At 38.1% G+C, this 15,429-nt stretch overlaps 1 non-coding gene across 1 annotated transcript; it reads left to right on the top strand.

The window, feature by feature from the left end:
* The first annotated feature begins 460 nt into the window (after positions 1-460).
* Positions 461-568, top strand: LOC112761780 (small nucleolar RNA R71). Its single transcript, XR_003182157.1, has one exon. It is a non-coding gene; the product is annotated as a small nucleolar RNA R71 (small nucleolar RNA).
* Positions 569-15,429: the final 14,861 nt, after the last annotated feature.

Here is a 15,429-nt window from a genome sequence, read left to right as displayed (position 1 = left end):
TTTGTTGATCCTTCCATGAGAGATTTGGGTGATTTCTCCATGAGGGATTATAGGTGTTTCCATATGGTTCACCCATGTACTTCACCTCTGCTATTGCAGGGTTTTCAGGATCATAGGCCTCTTCTTCAGAAGGCGCCTCTTGAGTACTGTTGGATGTAGCTTGCATTCCATTCAGACTCTGAGAAATCATATTGACTTGCTGAGTCAATATTTTATTCTGAGCCAATATGGCATTCAGAGTATCAATTTCAAGAACTCTCTTCTTCTGAGGCGTCCCATTACTCACAGGGTTCCTCTCAGAAGTGTACATGAACTGGTTATTAGCAACTATGTCAATAAGTTCTTGAGCTTCTACAGGCGTTTTCTTTAGGTGAATGGATCCACCTGCAGAAGTATCCAATGACATCTTTGATAACTCAGATAAACCATCATAGAATATATCCAGGATGGTCCATTCTGAAAGCATGTCAGAAGGACACTTTTTGGTCAGTTGCTTGTATCTCTCCCAAGCTTCATAGAGGGATTCACCTTCTTTCTATCTGAAGGTTTGAACATCCACTCTAAGCTTACTAAGCTTTTGAGGAGGAAAGAACTTGGCTAAGAAAGCCGTGACCAGCTTATCCCAAGAGTTCAAGCTATCCCTAGGTTGAGAGTCTAACCATACTCTAGCTTTGTCTCTTACAGCAAACGGGAAAAGCATGAGCCTGTAGACTTCAGGATCTACTCCATTAGTCTTAACAGTATCACATATCTGCAAGAATTCAGTTAGGAACTGAAAAGGATCTTCAGATGGAAGTCCATGAAACTTGCAGTTTTGTTGCATCAGAGAAACTAATTGAGGTTTCAGCTCAAAGTTGTTTGCTCCAATGGTGGGGATGGAGATGCTTCTTCCATGTAAATTGGAATTAGGTGCAGTAAAGTCACCAAGCATCCTCCTTGTATTATTATTATTTTCGGCTGCCATCTCCTCTTCTTGTTCGAAAATTTCTGAAAGGTGCTTGCTGGATTGTTGTAATTTAGCTTCTTAGTTTCCTCTTCAGAGTCCTTTCAGGTTCTGGATCTGCTTCAACAAGAATGTTCTTGTCCTTGCTCCTGCTCATATGAAAAAGAGGGAACATAAAAATAATAATAATAGAGATCCTTTTTGCCCAAGTATAGAGGTTCCCTTATGTGAGTAGAAGAAAAGAAGAAGAGAAAATCTGAACTCAGAGAGAGAGAGGGGGTTCGGATTTTTGGTGAGTGAGGAAGAGATGTTAGTAAATAAATAAATAAATAAATAGAAGAGGATGAGAGGGGGAGGTTTTCAAAAATAATTTTTGAAAAAGAGTTAGTGATTTTCGAAAATTAAAAGAAGAAATAAATTAAAATTGAATTTTGAAACAATTAGTTAATTAAAAAGAATTTTTGAAAAAGAGGGAGATATTTTCGAAAATTAGAGAGAGAGGGTTAGTTAGGTAGTTTTGAAAAAGATAAGAAACAAACAAAAAGTTAGTTAGTTAGTTGAAACAAATTTTAAAATCAATTTTGAAAAGATAAGAAGATAGGAAGTTGGAAAAGATATTTTAAAATCAAATTTTTGAAAAAGATATGATTTTGAAAAAGATAAGATAAAAAGATATTTTTGAAAAGATATGATTGAAATTAGTTTTGAAAAAGATTTGATTTTTAAAATCACAATTAATGACTTGACTCACAAGAAATCACAAGATATGATTCTAGAACTTAAAGTTTGAATCTTTCTTAACAAGTAAGTAACAAACTTGAAATTTTTGAATCAAAACATTAATTGTTGATAATATTTTCGAAAATTATGAGATAAAATAAAAAAAATATTTTTGAAAAATATTTTTTTTATAATTTTCGAAAATAAATAAGAAAAAATGAAAAAGATTTGATTTTTGAAAAAGATTTTGAAAAAGATAAGATTTTTGAATTGAAAATTTGATTTGACTCATAAGAAACAATTGAATTTTAAAAATTTTTGAAAAAGTCAATCCAAATTTTTGAATTTTATGAGAGAAAAAAGGAAAGATATTTTTTTTTGAATTTTGAATTTTTAATGATGAAAGAGAAAAACATGAAAAATGACGCAATGCATGAAAATTTTGGATCAAAGCATGTGATGAATGCAAGAACACTATGAATGTCAAGATGAACACCAAGAACACTTTGAATGTCAAGATGAACATCAAAAACTTATTTTTGAAAATTTTTATATGCAAAGAAAATATGCAAGACACCAAACTTAGAAATCTTTCATGTTTAGACTCTATGGATCCAAGAATGCATAAGAAAAACAAGAAAAGACACAAAACAAGAAAACACCAAGATCAAACAAGAAGACTTACCAAGAACAACTTGAAGATCATGAAGAACACTATGAATGCATGATTTTTTCGAAAAATGCAAGATGAACATGCAATTGACACCAAACTTAAAATCTGACTCAAGACTCAAACAAGAAACACAAAATATTTTTTATTTTTGATTTTTATAATTTTATAAAAAAATTTTGTATTTTTTTCGAAAATTATTGTGAAAAAGAAAAATAAGGATTCCAAAATTTTTAATATGAATTCCAGGAATCTTATGCTCTTTAGTCTAAAGCTCCAATCTGAGGGTTAGACATGGCTTAATAGCCAGTCAAGCTTTAGCATGTAAATCAGGTGGATCAGGAACAACAGCAGGTGGATCAGCAACAACTAGCTTGCTCTCTGGGCATACAGAACGACCTTCAAGACACCCATTGGCATGTCACCTTACCAGCTTGTTTATGGCAAATCTTGCCACTTGCCAATGAAATTAGAGCATAGAGCTTATTGGGCTACCAAGTTTCTTAATTTTGATGCTAAGGTCATGAGGGAGAGGAGGCTCCTTCAACTCAACAAGTTCGATGAGTTTAGGGTTGCCGCATATGAAAATGCTAAAGTATACAAGGAGAGGACAAAAATATTACATGATAAGAAAATCTCCTCATGAACATTTGAGCCCGAACAACAAGTTCTTCTCTTCAACTCAAGGCTGAAAATCTTTTCTTGAAAACTCAAAACAAGATGGTCAGACCCTTCACAATCACTAAGGTGTCTCTTTATGGCTACATTGAGGTTATAGAGGTAGAGTCTCAAAGAAAATTCACTATGAACGGTCAATGATTGAAGCGTTAAAGAAGTGCACCATTTATCTGTTAACCTAGAAAGTGCACCGTCAAGCTAGTGATATTGAAGAAGTGCTTGTTGGGAGGTAACCCAATGATTAGTGGTGCACGAAATTATGATCTCAGGCAACGGCGCCAAAAACTCTGTACGCACGTCTTAGTAAATTGTTTTTCATTCACAACTTCGATACAACTAACCAGCAAGTGCACTGGGTCGTCCAAGTAATAAAACCTTACGTGAGTAAGGGTCGATCCCACGGAGATTGTTGGTATGAAGCAAGCTATGGTCACTTTGTAAATCTCAGTCAGGCAGATAATAATTGATTATGGAGTTTTTGAAAATAATACTAATTAAACAGAAAATAAAGATAGAAATACTTATATCACTGGTGAGAATTTCAGATAAAGGTATAGAGATGCTTTCGTCCCTCTGAACTTCTGCTTTCCTACTGTCTTCATCCAATCAGTCCTACTCCTTTCCATGGCTGGCTTCATGTAAGGACATCACCATTGTCACTGGCTACTTTTCATCCTATCTGGAAAATGGTCCAATGCGCTGTCACTGCATGGCTAATCATCTGAAGGCATCACCGTGGTCAATGGCTGCATCCTATCCTCTTGTGAAAATGGTCCAAATGCTCTGTCACAGCATGGCTAATCATCTGAGGTTCTCGATCATACTGGAATAGGATTCACCCTCCTTTTGCGTCTGTCACTACGCCCAGCACTCGCGAGTTTGAAGTTCGTCACAGTCATTCAATCCCAGAATCCTACTCGGAATACCACAGACAAGGTTTAGACTTTCCGGATTCTCATGAATGCCGCCATCAATCTAGCTTATACCACGAAGATTCTAATTAAGAGATCCAAGAGATACTCATCCAATCTAAGGTAGAACGGAAGTGGTTGTCAGGCACGCGTTCATAGGGAATGATGATGATTGTCACGTTCATCACATTCATGTTGAAATGCGAATGAATATCTTAGAAGTGGAATAAGTTGAATTGAATAGAAAAATAGTAGTACTTTGCATTAATTCGTGAGGAACAGCAGAGCTCCACACCTTAATCTATGGTGTGTAAAAACTCTACCGTTGAAAATACATAAGTGAATATAGGGTAAGCATGGCCGAGTGGCCAGCCTCCCATGGAGGTCTAGAGATCTAAAAATGATCAAAAGATAATCCAAAGATGTCTAATACAATAGTATAAAGTCCTATTTATACTAAACTAGCTACTAGGGTTTACAGAAGTAAGTAATTGATGCATAAATCCACTTCCGGGGCCCACTTGGTGTGTGCTTGGGCTGAGCTTGAATGTTACACGTGCAGAGGCTTCTTCTGGAGTTGAACGCCAAGTTGTAACGTGTTTTTGGCGTTCAACTCTGGTTTGTGACGTGTTTCTGGCGTTTAACTCCAGACTGCAGCGTAGAATTGGTGTTCAACGCCCTTTTGCATCATCTAAACTCGGCTAAAGTATGGACTATTATATATTGCTAGAAAGCCCTGGATGTCTACTTTCCAACGCAATTGGAAGAGCGCCATTTCGAGTTCTGTAGCTCCAAAAATCTACTTTGAGTGCAGGGAGGTCAGAATCCAACAGCATCAGCAGTCTTTCTTCAACCTCTGAATCTGATTTTTGCTCAAGTCCCTCAATTTCATCTAGAAAATACCTGAAATCACAGAAAAATACACAAAATCATAGTAAAGTCCAGAAATGTGAATTTAACATAAAAACTAATGAAAACATCCCTAAAAGTAACTAGATTCTACTAAAAACATACTAAAAACAATGCCAAAAAGCGTATAAATTATCCGCTCATCAATTAGTATCCTTTGAATTCTTATTTTATTAGTTCTTATAGCTTTTTCTTTTTGTTTATGATTCATGAATGCAATCAGAGATAACAAATTGCAAGATTTCACTGCCTAAAGCCCAAGCTAAGAACAAAGTTTGGTGGTAAGCAATGCCATGCATTATACGCATGGTGGTGCATTGTATGTGGGAAGGAAAATAGAGCAACCAATTCTCAGGTCCTTCCCATGCGTTGTACACATGCCTTGGTGCGTGCAATGCACCAAATTTTGGCCTCCCCTGGACCTTACCCTCCCATGTGTTATACGCATGCCTTGGTGCGTGCAACGCACCATATATTACCTTCCCTGGGGCCTTTTCTTCTCTTGTATTGCACGTAGAGGAAGGTGTGTCTAACGCACCAACATTTGCCCCCTTGGGCCTTTATTGCGCCATGCGTTCTACTCAAAGTAAAGTGCTTGTAACACACAAAGTTATGGGAGGCATTGGTCCTCCAAAGGGCCATGCGTGTAACGCATAATGTTATGTGTTTAACACACTATAACCACACTTAAGTTTGGTATGGTTAGTCTTTGCATGGGAGTGCATGCATGTCTCCCCACTTGTGCTTATCAAATCTTCTTTGTTTCATTTCATGTATGATTTTATTTTCTCTATTTTCCTATTTTGTTTTTTCTCTTTAATTTTTATTTGAATTTTGATGGTAGAAGCATGTGAGCACCTATGGAATCTTGATGCGTGAGTATCTTTCTTATCTTTTCTTAGTGAATTTGCATGTGAAATTGTTGAATTAAATCAAGATTTAGGTGTTTTAAGCCACCATGAATGCTACTTTGAGTTGTTTTATAATTTGATTTATTACAGGTGGCATTCGGGTGAGTTTGACAGTGTTCGTGTAGAAGAAAGTGGATGATGTTGTCAACCCTAACCTCCTCACACTGCAATGAGTATAACTTGAACTATAGAAATCTGATTGATGCAATTCTAGCGACATTGAAAAGCCAACTTCTAGAGCTTTCTAACGATATATAATAATCTATACTTTTTCTCTACCATGGTGGCGCCAAACGCCAGAAACTCCAAGTTTGGCGCCAAGGACCTCATACAGCGTGAAATGGTTGCTGCCCTCCTGACGCCAAATGCCAGAAACTCCAAGATTGGTGCCAGAAACGTGGGATTGCATACATTGTTACGTGAACATGGCGCCAAACTTCATCCAGCTCAAGTTTGGCGCCAGAATGCTGATTTTGAAGCGCTTCCGTGTGATCTTCACCAAATCTTTTGATTTAATTTAGTTTTTAAAATTAGTTTTGAATTAAGAAAAGATATTTTTAGGTTTTAGAAATTATATTTTAAATTTATTAGGATTATATATAAAAGGAGAAGAGATTCTGACCTAGTCTTCTTCTTATTCTTCTTCTCCTCTTCCACATTTTACACTTTTCTCTACTAAGGTTTATTTTCTCCATGAGCAACTAAATCTCTATTGTTAAGGCTAAGAGTTCTGTTTATTCTATGGATTAATACTATTGTCACTCTATTTTAATTATTATATTGATTTAAATTCGAGAATTACTTTCGTTCTTCATCTTATGAATTTGAGTGTATTGGAAGATAACTCATTTTTTATTTGAATTCTTGTTGAATCTTGAAAAAAGTTAAATCACTTGAATAACAGCTTGAAAGTAAATTCCTCCTAAATTACTAATTTCCTGGACTTAACAGGATACGTGACATATAATCCTCTTATATTTGGGTAATTAGGATTTTTGTGGCTGATAAACTAGAATTGGACTTAAACCTTTAATCTACATTAAGTGACCAAGGAATTGGCAGTTGATTAGGTTAAAGGAGACTAAATCACTAAGGAATTAAGGTTTAGTCAATTATAGTTTGCCATGAATTGAACCTTGCATGATTAAAGTAGTTGGTAAGAATTGTTAATCCAAAAAAATAAATATCTCCGAAACCTTAACTGTTCTCTCATACATTTTTCACACCAAACCTTTGCTTGCTTTCTTGAATTTTCTGAATTACTGTTTAATGCAATTTGAACCAAAATATTATTTTCTGCTTGTCTGACTAAATGAATCACTCAATTATTGTTGCTTAGTCCATCAATCCTCGTAGGATCAACCCTCACTCACCTGAGGTATTACTTGGTATGACCCGGTGCACTTGCCGGTTAGTTTGTGGTTTTTAAAATCCGCACCAAATCTCTACAATCTTTCAGTCACTAGTCTACTGAGCAAGGCACATGCATTGGTCTCTCTTGTGCATGCATAAATCCTTCAATAACCACCCTATGGTCCACTTTCATACGAAGCTATGCATGCCACTTTTCAAAGTCTCGAGGACCCCCTAAAGGACAAGGTTTTGGTTTTGAATGCAATTGTCCTTACTTGCTTCCATCCACATGCATTGGTCACCTCCCTCTATGCTTCTATCAACCCAATGCCACACTTATCCCACCTCCCTCTATGCTTCCTTCCACATGGTACTCAGCTTCCATGGAGGATAGAGCCACTATTGTTTGCTTCTTTGTTTTTCAAGAAAACAAATATTTGCCTAAGAAGAAGCAATATCTAGTTAAAGAGTGTTTAGTATCGGGGCAGCCGACCTAGTCAGAATCAATGAATCCAAAAATTTGGAAGTCAGAGTCTCTAGGGTAGAATAAGCCTCGACCGGGACTATTCTTCAACTACTTGAGCACCCAAATTGCAGCAGTGTAGTGCATATGAGTTGGGAAAGCCATGAATTGATTTAATTGTTAGGTTGCATAGGTGATATCTGATCTTGTGGTAGTGAGATATATGAGGTGTCCAACTAATCGGCAGTACACGAAAGGATCAGGAAGAATAAGGCTATTGTCTTGGAACAATTTAGTTGTGTTGTCCATATATAGGAGAACTAACAGGCTTTGCACCTAGCAATCCAGAGTCAGATAACATGTCAATACAGTATTTATGTTGTGAGGGGAAAATTCCTTTTGAGGAATGGGCCACTTCAATACCAAAAAAATACTTCAAGGTACCAAGATCCATAATCTTGAAATGTGCATCTAGAGTACACTTGATAGCTGCTAATTTAGAAACTGAACTGCCAGTGATGACAATGTCATCAACATAGACTAATAAAATAGAAATTTTATTGCCAAAAAATTTAACAAAAAGGCTATAATCAAAGACAGTCTGTTGATACCCACAAGATATCAAGAGTACAGAAAGCTTGTCATACCATATTCGGCTCACCTGTTTTAAACCATATAAGGATTTGTGAAGTTGACAGCAGATCCTTGGATTACTGAAAGTGAGGCCGGGAGGTAGATCTATATACACAACTTTAGTAAGATCGCCATGAAGAAAGGCATTATTGACATCGAGCTGATGGATTGGCCACTTTCGGATGGAGGCAATGGCTAAGACCAGTCTAATAGTAGTAAGCTTCACCACTGAAAAAAAGGTCTCCAGAAAATCTACACCCTCTGTCTGCGTAAATTCTTTTGCTACTAACTGTGCTTTGCAACGCTCAATGGACCCGTTTGGATGCCTTTTAATTTTGAAGACCCATTTGTAGCCTATGGATTTCACTCTTAGAGGGCAATCCTCTAGAGACCAAGATTGGTTCAAATCCAAAGCAACAAGTTCCTCTTTCTAGCGGCATGCCACTGAGGGGATTGATTTTCTTCTTAAAAAGACCGAGGTTCATGGTCAGAGTATAGAGATGATAATAAGCTTTTGTGACTGGTTGAGAAATTTGAGAGAAAGGACGAAAGAAATCGGATATCGAGTTCCTGAAGGTGTTGATGTTGATGAATGAAGAGAGGCGTTGCATACATAGTCCTAAAGGTGTATGGGTGGCCTGTGACACAGGAACTTCATCGCAGTGGTAGCATGGGAGGGGTTGAGGGCGCGGTGGAGGGGTCAGGAATGGCTGCTGGAGAGTGAACATGAAGAAGAGAGTTAGAGCGGCACGTTGTGTAGTCTGAGAGAGATGAAAGGGGAGTGATTGGATCATGGGTCAAGGGTTGTGGCCCAATAGGTAAGGAGGGATTTGTTGGAATTTTGTGTGGGCCTATTTCATTTTGTGTAGTGTTTGGGAATGAGGTGTTTTTAGCAAGTGGTATTAGGCTGGGTATTTGGCCTTTTTTGTTATTTATAGAAAAGAAAAATGTTTACTCATAAAACAATATTTCTGGACACTATAAATTTCTTTTGATCCAAAAGATAAAAAACGAATCCCTTTGTACCTATTTGATAACCAAGAAAAATGACTTTGTGAGCCCTTTAATCAAATTTGGAGCGATGGTTGAGAAGGGTTGAAACAAAATAAAGACAACAAAAAACTTTGAGATCATTGTAATTAAATTCTTTGTTAAACAAAATTTTAAAAGGGGTTTTATAATTGAGAATAGAAAAGGAAACTCTATTTATTAAATAAACCGCATGGTTTATAGCATAATACCAAAAATTAAAGGGTAAATTGGATTGAAACATTAAAGCCCTTACTACATTTAATATGTATTGATGTTTACATTCTACTCGCCTATTTTGTTGGAGAGTCTCAACGCAACTTTGTTGATGAAGAATCCCTTTCGAAAAGTAAAAATTTGGAATTAAAAATTCTGGCTCACTATTTGAACAAATTATTTTAACTTTAGAATCAAATTGTGTTTCAACAAGATCAACAAAATTGATGAAATGTTAAGAGACCTCATTCTTGGATTTTAGTAAAATAAACCAAGTGAGTCGACTAAAATCATCTATAATGGTTAGAAAATATTTGTAGTTGTGGATTGAATTTTGTCTAAAAGGTCCCATATGTCAAGATGCAATAGATCAAAAGGAGCATGAGCACGGTTATGACTAACGAAAAAAGAAGGTTTCTTTTGTTTTGAGAAATGACATACATCACATGTTTCATTTTTATGATTCAAGGAAATAAAAAGATATTGTTTATGTAAAATGCTAAGGCGGTGTCCAAAAAATGTCCTAATCTAAAATGTCATAGGTTGGAAGTGTGGATTGAAGTAATATGTGTGGGATGGATGTTGTGTGATGTTGATAAATTTGTCGTGGACTTCTTGTCTAACACATATAACCCATCCTTAATTCACCCAAACTAATCATCCTCGACTTGCTCGATTCTTATATGAGATAATGAAATTGAGAGAAAATAAGTTCACAAGGTAATGTAGAAGTGAGCTTAGACACCGAGATAAGATTAAAATAAAATTGAAGTAAATATAATGCATAATAAGAGTCAAAGAAGATGAAAATTTAACTAATTCTCTTTAATTTTCAATAGCATTTGAACCATTGGGCATGTGGATAAGAATAGGCCTTATTTTTGTGTATGAGACAAAAAAAACAGATTAGAGCAAATATAATCACTAGCACCAGAATCTATGACCCAAGTACCACTAAAAATATTTTGTAGAATCTTGGTTTAAAATAGAAAAAAATTGAAGAATAAAGAATGTGTGTACGTGGGCTAAGGAGAAGCCCAGATTGGGAGGAAGAACCATATCATTTCTAGCCTCTGGCACATAGGTCTCGGCCTGCTTCAAGTAAGCCATCAGAGTGTTATGTTACTGTGGAGTAAGGCCTAAAAGAGGTTCTGGAGTGCTACCATCACTCCCCTATTTCCTTGCAACTGGGCATGTGAATGAGAATAAGATGCCACAGTCATGGCAGTGCTATTGCTGGAAGAAGCTGCTCGGTCCAGAAGCCATGGATGACCAGGGTACCGTGGGTAATCGGGCATATATCTATGCTTTCCATAGCACACATCGATGGTGTGGCCCATCCGGCCGCAAAAGGTACACTGCTTGTTGGAGCCAACACCACGCCCTTGGGAGTTACCACCGCGGCCTCGCCCCGGTGTAGGACAGCGAGTATTGACAACAGCGGCGAGCAAACGTTGATCATCCAGGATTCCAGAAGCGATTTGAAGATTTTGCTCCTGCTGGATCACCATTGCGAAGACCTGAGTAATCGATGGCAGAGGGTCGAGCATCAAAACTTGTGAGCAAACAACAATGTATCTTTCATCCAGTTCTTTCAAAAAATGAATTACGAAGTCTTGATTTCGATGGTTCTTGGCCGAACAGCTACATAGAGGTAGGGGTCTAGCATTCTCCAACTCTTCCCAGAGAATTTTTAGAAAGGTAAAGAAGTCTGTCACTGATTGATTTCCTTGTTTGAGTCCGTATATTTCTTCTTGTAGTTTTGCGATTCCCAACAAATCAATCTATGAAAAATGTTCTTGTAGGTCTTCCCACATAGTGGAGGCGGTGGAGAAGTATATGACACTTTGAGTTATGGAAGGAGAAAGAGAACGAAACAGCCATGATAGATCGAGACTGTTACATCTTTCCCAGGCAGGAAAGATGAGATCATCAGGAGGCGGCGTGGGGATGGTCCTTGTGAGGAATCCATGCTTGTTCTTCATGATGACGACCATGGAGAAAGCACGACTCCATCAGTGGTAATTGTTGGCAATGAGCAGTAGTGTTACCAGGACAGAAGTGGGACTCTCACTAGGATGTATGTAAAAGGGGTTGGATGTATCTATAGAGGAAGAAGAAATAGCTTATGCATTTGTGTTTATAGAGCCACAAGAAGAAGAACAGTAAGGTGTGTTCGGATTTGTGGTCTTGACCATTAGGTATCAGCAGAGCTTCTTTAGAGGAATGAAAGGAATGAAAAAAGCTTAAGAAAGTGTGTATATTTTCATAAATTGAATGATTTTACAGAAACAATATAGAGTAAATACCCTCTCCGGCCCCTGTCCATTTTGAAAATTGACTACCCGCCCCCTATCGTTTATAAATTATCAAATCAGCCCTTATCCATTTACTCCGTGATACCAATTAGCCCTTGAGTTGGTTTCTCCGTTCAAAGTCGACGAAAAACGCTGAGGTGTAACGTGCAATCTGTGACGTGGCTTTGAATCATCAAACGTGGATTGCTCTGTAAGCATGTGGACAAATAAGCCCTGCAGACTCAGCAAAGCGATGCCGTTTTAAAAAGAAGTCCTTTTTCTCGTTTAGGGCAAAATCTCAGTCTCCCCATTTCTGAACCCTAACACTAGTGCCTGAAGCATGAGCGATCCTGAGCAATCTTCAACCTCTAACACACGCCGTGTCTGGAGGAAGAATTTGATGGGTTTGAGTAGCAATGCAAGTGAGGGCAAGAAGGCCAAGTTCCAGCACCCTAAATGCAAGTGTGGCACCTATGCAGTCATGCAACAGTCTGGAACAGCCAAGAACCCAGACAGAATTTTCCTGGGTTGTTCCAACTATGGTGTAAGTGTGCACCCATCTTCAGTTTATGTAATCAACTTCCCACGTTGTTTAACAAGTTGTATTCACTATAATGGCAATTGCAGATGGAGCAACGTCACTGCAACTTTTTTGTTTGGCTGGACGAGCTGATTGCTAAACGTTCTGGCAATGAAGATGACAATGACATTCAAGGAAGAATGATGTTGATGGAGAAAAGGTTGGAGCAACTGGAATTCAAGATTGAAGATGAATATGAAGCAAAATCAAAAAAATGTAGTAATAGCCATAGTGTGTTTGTTATGCTGGCAATGTTAATTGTGTTAACAGCAGTTGTGTTTGTAGTGTTTTAGGGTATATTGTGTTGCTTTAAGTGATGCATGGATATCTGTTGAGATTTGGGTTAATTTGCTCTGTAATTGTAGATTCTAAATGAATTGAATGTGAATTTTTCTTTGTTATAATGTAAAGAGTGAACCCAAGATAACTCTGCACAATGCTGTATAAGGTAAAAGCATAATGTTTATATTCATACTGCTAAGCACAAAGGCATTTACATAGTGAGCCAAAATCATCAGCACATGTCTGAATTCACAAAACAAAAAACATGTTCCATATTGTTTAGTGTATTACTTCCAATAACTTGACAACCAAAAAACTTTACACCAAAATATTCATAACTATAACTAGGATTATATCATTGCTGAATCCTTGGTGGCCTAAACCCATATGTTGGCTTGAATTTGTGGGGTGCATTTAGGCCTAGTGTGGGGATAAACATGAAGGGAGTTGTGGCAGTCCCTGAGTCAGTTGCTCCTTCAGGTGGAAGTTGTTGCTGAGTTGATGGTTGTGAGTTTGGGGTTGTTGCTTGCTGTAGAGGTGGCTGAACTATTGGGGCTGTGGCCTGCTGTTGAGGGTGGTGCACTGTAGGTGCTGGAAGTCTAGTTATAGCTTGCTTGGGTTTGAAATTTGGCCCATGGTTGAGTGCAGTTGGGGTAGCAGGGTTGGAGGGCTCAGTATTGTAGTCCACACCCTAAACCACATGAAAACAACTCAGTTTATTGTATATGCTCTTGGGCCAATTAATTTTATAGTTAAAGAGCATGAATCTGTAAAATAACATTACCTCTACTGGTGGTTGGGCAGGGTGTGAAGATTGAGTGTCAACCCTTGTCTCTTGTTGGACTGAGTGAGTGTTAAAGGTCTTAAGGACTTTTTTCTTTTGCCTTTTTGCTTTACCCTGTGAAAGACATATGAGAAGCAAAGTAAGCACAGCCATGATAGAACAAAAAAATATTTAAGTTAAGGGGAACATTAAGTTCAGACAAAAAACTACCACTGGATCAATAGATGGGGCAGTAACATTTTGGGGAACATTGCTTCCAACTCCTTCCCCTGCTTGTGCAAATAAAAAAATAACAATCTCAGCTACTATACTTTTCAATTGAATAGAGGAAATAACAACTACTACAATGGGAAAGAAAAATATGTAGAAGGCTTCTTACCTGTGCTTCCTGCTGATCTAGAGGTGGCTGTGATGATTGGTTTCCAGTTTGTTGTTGCTTTGCCTTCTTTCGTTTTGGCTGCCAATTCGGATTTGCAGGAGCTCCTTTGCAAGTCATGTGGTAGTGTCCCTTTTGCCCACATTTACTGCACGTGACTTGGAAAGACTTCCTCACCTTGTGACCTTGCTGCTGCATTTGTGACTCAGCCACCACATCAACAGCCCTTTTTTTAGTTGGTCTCCCTGGGGGTCTCCTAATGATTGGTGCCTCTGGACGCAGCCTGTTTGTTTCTTCCCAAAACTCCTCAGAATTCACTGGTTTAATGGAGTCCCCATAAGTAACCCGAACAGCTTCCATTGTAAGCCATTTATGTGCAAAATCCTCTGGCCTCAGCCCTTGTTTCCTTAACCTTGAGATAGCAGCTACTGCATGCTTGCAAGGCAACCCTGGTAGGATAGATACATAAATGCCTTTTACTCACTCAAACTTTACTTAAATAATTGCCAAGAAATGAGTTGATGATTATACCTGTTAGTTGCCAAACGTTGCAAGCACATGTATGTCTTTGCAAATTAACAGCCACTCTGGTCTGGTACCTCTGAACTTCAAACAATACCCTTGCCTCATCCCCAGCCCACTCTGCTGTCCACTTATTGCTCTCAGGAATGATGTACTCATCCAGCCTTAGTTGTTGAACTGGAGCCAATTTACCCTTGCATTTGCTAATTCTGTGCTTGTGCCCTGCCATCTTTCGCATAATGTAACTTCGAAGCTCCTCGCACATAGTTAAAATCGGTTTCTCTCTATACTCCACGATCTTGGCATTCCAAACTTCACACATGTTATTGGTGATGTTGTCACACTTCGGGCCATGGCTAAAGTAAGCCTTCGTCCATGAACCAGGATCAAACTTCCATAGATACTCCCAAGCAGCTGTGTTCACCTTCTTCACAAGTTCCATTGAGTCTTTGAATTCCCTCATTGTTGTGCTCTTAGCAGCCTTCCAAACTAGCCCTTTTGTGTGCTTGTCCTTAAAGTGCTTGATGAAATTTTTCCATATATGTAAGACACAATTCCTATGATGGGCTTGTGGCATTACCTCATGCAATGCCTTAGCCAAACCCTGCAATAACAATTCATAAGAACAGTTGAATGAACAAGTAAACACAGAACACAAACCATATAACAAAAAGGAAACACAAAGAAAGAAGTAATGTAACCTTCTGCTGGTCAGACATGAAGTTCCACCCATTGGCAGCCACAGAACCAAGATCATCATGCAGGATTGAAAGAAACCATTTTCAGGAATCAGTGTTCTCTGCTTCAACTACAGCAAATGCTATAACAAAGAAACTATTATTGGCATCCTGCCCCACAGCTGACAACAGATGACCATCAAAGTACCATTTTAAGAAGCATCCATCCAATCCAATCAGAGGGCGATAACCCACCTTGAAGCCTTTCTTGCAAGCATCCAGTGAAATGTACAACCTATTGAAGAGTGGATGACCCTCCGGTTGAGGAATGACATCAACCATACCAGTGGATCCAGGATTGCTTCTGTGAATTTCATTTAAGTAGTCATGTAGCTTTCCATATTGTTCTCGCTCCTTTCCAATTACTTGCTCTCTAGCAGCTTTCAAAGCTCTGTATATCATCCTATAATTTATA

Source organism: Arachis hypogaea, chromosome 16 (assembly GCF_003086295.3).
Source record: "Arachis hypogaea cultivar Tifrunner chromosome 16, arahy.Tifrunner.gnm2.J5K5, whole genome shotgun sequence".
NCBI lineage: Eukaryota > Viridiplantae > Streptophyta > Magnoliopsida > Fabales > Fabaceae > Arachis > Arachis hypogaea.
The sequence above is the reverse complement of the archived record's forward strand: the minus strand, read 5'-3'. Positions and strand labels throughout refer to the sequence as shown.